The sequence below is a fragment of the Kryptolebias marmoratus genome, linkage group LG3, assembly GCF_001649575.2.
Source record: "Kryptolebias marmoratus isolate JLee-2015 linkage group LG3, ASM164957v2, whole genome shotgun sequence".
Taxonomy (NCBI): Eukaryota; Metazoa; Chordata; class Actinopteri; order Cyprinodontiformes; family Rivulidae; genus Kryptolebias; species Kryptolebias marmoratus.
In genome coordinates this window covers 26,763,787-26,768,255 of record NC_051432.1, presented here as the reverse complement: position 1 = coordinate 26,768,255, position 4,469 = coordinate 26,763,787, and the positions used below count along the sequence as shown (strand labels likewise).

The following is a 4,469-nucleotide window of genomic DNA, read 5'->3' as shown; positions in this document are numbered from 1 at the left end:
GACCAACTGATCACGGATCATTTCTTCGGTCTTATCATCAAAGTCACATTTAGAAGCAAGGTCACGTAGCGCAGTCACGTACTGCTCAACAGTCTCATGTGGTGATTGTGTTCGCTTTCTGAAAGCATGCCTTTCTACAACAATGTTGACTTTCGGTGTAAAGTGTTTTTCTAGAGCAGCAACAGCAGAAGAAAACGTGTCACCTGTGTTCGTTAATGAGTAGAACGTTCGTTGTCCTTCGGCTCCTAAGCAGTGCAATAAAGTCGCTCTTTTTCGGGCGTCAGGCCAAGCATTCCCTGTTGCATTAATCACGAGCAAGTAATTGTTGAACATACGCATCCACATGTTGAATGGTAGAGCAGGTTCTCCAGGGCAAGGCAAAAACAACGGAGGCGGGTGGACGTTAGCAGCCATGCTAATTCAGCAGGTAGAAAAACTTCAGCAGAAGAAAAAAAAACACACGCAGGATCTCTCGTCGCCAATTTGTAATGGTGTAAGAACAAGACACGTTCTTGGATACCTGTGCCTTTATTTAACGCAGCACATCAAGTCCAACTACCGAACGAGCACAACGCCATTATCCTTCTTCACATTGTCTCTACTACTCATACTACCATTTCTCACCCACGCCTACCCGCGGCTCCACCTAGTGGCATGGAGTAGTATTACACAACACAACACAGGGTTTTCCCTTCGTATTGAACATTTATTAACCAGTACTTCAAGGGCAAAATCACAAACTACACTTATCATTCAAAACCTAAAGTATGAAAATATTTTTAGCACCTTTGAAAATGAAAGAGCCACTGGAAATGCCATCAATGTGCGACAAAGAAAACTGAAATGAATGTCTGTTTCTGAACAAATTATGCAGAGGTTTGGACACAAAAACACTATCAGAAATCTGATGTCCTCTGTCCTCACAACTACAACCCAAAATCTGAAAAAGACGGGACACTGTGTAAAATGTTAACAAAATTAAAATGCAATTGTTTGCAAGTCTCATAACCCCATATTTTATTCACAATGGAACATAGTGAACATTTCAAATGTTTAAACTAGAAAACTAATTTTTTTTTTAAAAAAAGAGGCAATTTTAATTTTTATGGCGGCAACTAGTGAACATTTGCAGAATAAAGTTCATCAGCTTAAAATTGGGAGGATTTAATTTTCCCATCATCTACGGTACATAATATCATGAACAGATCTGAAGAATCTGTAGAAACCTCTGAGGTCAAAGGTCAAGGCTGGATGTTGGGGATCTTCTGGCCTTCATTAAAACCAGGTTCTGGTTCTGTTCTGCTCAAGAACACTTCCACAGATCGTCGTCTGTAAACACACTTTACCGTGCCGTCCACAAATGGTGCTTAAAGCTCTATCAGGCAAAAAAGAAGCCAGATGTGAACACCATCCAGAAACGCTGCCGTCTTCTCTGGACCAAAGAGGAGAACTGTTCTGAGGTCAGATGGGTCCAAACCATCCAGCCTGCCTCTCTGATGGTATGGGGGTGCATTAGTGCCTCTGGAAAGGATCTCCAGGTTTTTGAACAATATCTGCTCCCATCCAGGACTGCTGAACAGAATGGGACAACATTCCCTGTAAAACCTCCAGCAGCTGCTCTCCTCAGGTCCAGATGTTTACAGACTGATGGTAGAAGAAGAACAGAGGATACTTCACAGCGGTAAACATGGACCTGGAACAACTTTTGTGAAATGTGTTGCTGTCACAAAACTTAATTCTTAGTTTCAACATTTGCCATGTTTCCCACATTCCCACAAAACAAGTGTTTAAGAGATTTGGAAATCATTACATTTTGTTTTCAGACAAACAAGATGTGGACGTTTGTTAACACATCCACATTTTTTTTTGCAATTATTCATTATTTGAAAATGTCCCGGTTTTGCAACAGTTGTTTAAGTTTTGGAAATTTCCCTTGCATCACTTACAGTAGGGCAGTTTGTGTCACTGTGACAGAAAGCAATGAAAGAGCGTTTTCACTGATGCGTAAATTCCATGTTACCCTTTGCTTGTTAAAAGGGGCAGGGAAATAACTTCCCCCCACCTCTGAAATAAAATGCAGCGAGTCACAGGAGCAGCAGGATCTTCATGCTTTTGTATGTAGAGACAAAGCAGCATTAGATGCCTCCAGTGAAAAACAAGACTTTGGCTGTAGAGAAGTGAAGTTAAAAATAAGACAGGGAACAAGCTTTGTAACTGTTTTCATGTGAAACACCAGATCCTACTTTGTGAATTAGTTTTTCAACTTAAGAGCAATCTTGGTCCTGTTGTGGATAAAAGTGGTAAGTAAACCTTGAAATTTGTCTTGTTTTAATTCATCTTACTTGCACTGTATTAGGTTGTACTACTCTTATTATAAAAAAAGCAAATGTATTCAAGTAAACATTTTCAGAATTTCAGAGCTAAGCATTTAAATGATTTTGATCTAAACGTTCAATCTAAAAAATGACAGAAGTCGGAAATCTCTTGTATGTAAGATGCAGGATAATGCAAGCATGAAGGGACATTTTAGAGATAAAACCTAATTACGAGTTTGGAGATAACACAAAATTATTGTTTACTACAACCCTTTAGACTAGGAACCTCAACATGACCACACTCACAACAACAAGCCAATCACAACATTCCACAGTCAAACCAGGAAGTAGCTTTCAGCTGGGCTGTGTTCGAAATGTTCACTGGTTCACTCACTACGTTGTGGTCACAATACAGTACAGTGGACAAAAAAAAGGGTTAGAAAACAGCCTATTTTGCATTTCGAACACTACTTGAACGCAGCACACTTCATTTATAAATATGAACCAGTAGGATATGATGGAGTGATGGACAACATAATTTTGCTGCTTTTGGCTGAGAAAATGTTCTTAACGTCATCTGTCTCAATAGCACTGCCAAAATGTATTTATTTACACGTAACTGTTACACTTTTGTTTTTGTGTTGTATGTAGTTTAAAAAAGCATGGACTGCAGCTGTAGCTATATCACAACCTTCAATAAACATTGTACTAAAATTATGAATTAATGTCACCTACCACATATTTCTGAACAAAACATCTATTTTTAGAGTTGAAGTGAAAATAATCAAAAACAGCCACACAGCATTATAGCTGTTGTAATGGGTAGCTGTTGCATCTGAGGTTGTAGGAAATTATGCCAAGACATTTTTGTCAATCTGTTCTGATTGTGTCATTTTTATACACCTAAAGTTTTAACATTCATTTCTAATAATCTGTCATTTTTTACTGGGACACCAAGGGCTAAACAAAGATGACTAAAACACACAAAGCTTGATAAAGAACTGTCAGAATTGATTTTGACTGTTCATATGACTTGTGTGGACAAAGCCATGGATTCTCGTGTCAATCAGATAACAAGAAAATACCTTTTTTTCTGAGAAAAGAAACAAACAAACCTGAAATTGTCCAATTTGACTAGAACACAACAGGAGAGATAATGGTGTTCTCTGAGGGGAAGCCAGAATGGAAGTTTAAGTTGTTTTGTTTTATTTTATTTTATTGTTTTAGGCGTCTTCCTGCCAACTAAAGCAAACTTTGGCTTCAACAGTAAAACAAGCTCTCAGTGTTTCTGCTCTGACAACTGATCCTAGTCAGCTTTATGCCACAATAAACAGGAAGAATGTTTTGGCAAGCTGGTTGGTGAACTCAGTGAGAAAACTGAGTGGTAAAAGTCCATCAGGCTGTACTGAGTTTGTACCAGCAGGATTGAGAAACAGCCATTAATCCCCCCCAGTTAAATGATTGGAAACTCCTGGGTCCTGAGTTCACTAACTCCCAAGACCCAGGAGTTTCCAGTTATGTCTAGTTATTAGTGCCAGGGATTGCTCAAAAACAAGCAGAGAAAGTGTTTTAGAATTTAGTTTCTCTGGTCTTGGCTGGGATTTGAAGGATCTGACGAAACCCCAGAGAAGGAGGTTGACTTTCTCTTTTGATTCTGATTTGGCAAAAGAATTTGAACTTACTGATTTAAATGTTGTCCTCTGAGGTAAAGTCAGAGTGGACATTTGACTTTCCTTTGTTTCCTCACTTCTGTCAGTCTTCCCCGGGGCAGCTGTAACTGCAGAGTAGCTTACCGCCATCAGTGCGCGAACGGGGGAATGACTGATTGTAGTGTAAAGCGGTTTGGGGTCCATGGGCTAGATAAACCGCTGTACAAGTTTAGGCCATGTACCATTTTTGTTTCTCACATTCAGTAGACCGGATTGAACTGAACTGTTTTTTAAGGTGGTGAAATGTTCTGGAACTGAGCTGAACTTTGCATAATTCACTTACTCACTTACAAGGAATTCACTTGCTCACTTACAAGGAATTCACTTGCTCACTTTCAGTGAGTAAATAAGTGAATTTCACTACTCTGACTTACTGACTTCCCAATTTCAAAAAGAACCAATAGCTGACAGATTGTTTTGTCATTTCTATTTTTTTTTTTTTTTT

General features: G+C 39.0%; 1 protein-coding gene across 2 annotated transcripts in view; it reads left to right on the top strand.

Annotated features, from left to right (window-relative positions):
* The window catches only part of LOC108229338 (von Willebrand factor A domain-containing protein 7), a 31,307-nt gene that overhangs the window by 21,188 nt on the left and 5,650 nt on the right, over positions 1 to 4,469 (top strand). The window contains exon 1 of one of the 2 annotated variants that reach the window (XM_017405003.3): positions 2,081 to 2,300. The exons of the other annotated variant lie outside the window; for it this stretch is intronic. The gene's annotated coding sequence lies outside the window, so the exon portion shown is untranslated. Of the gene's footprint in view, positions 1 to 2,080; positions 2,301 to 4,469 lie in introns of those variants that run through there. 2 annotated transcript variants of the gene reach the window in all.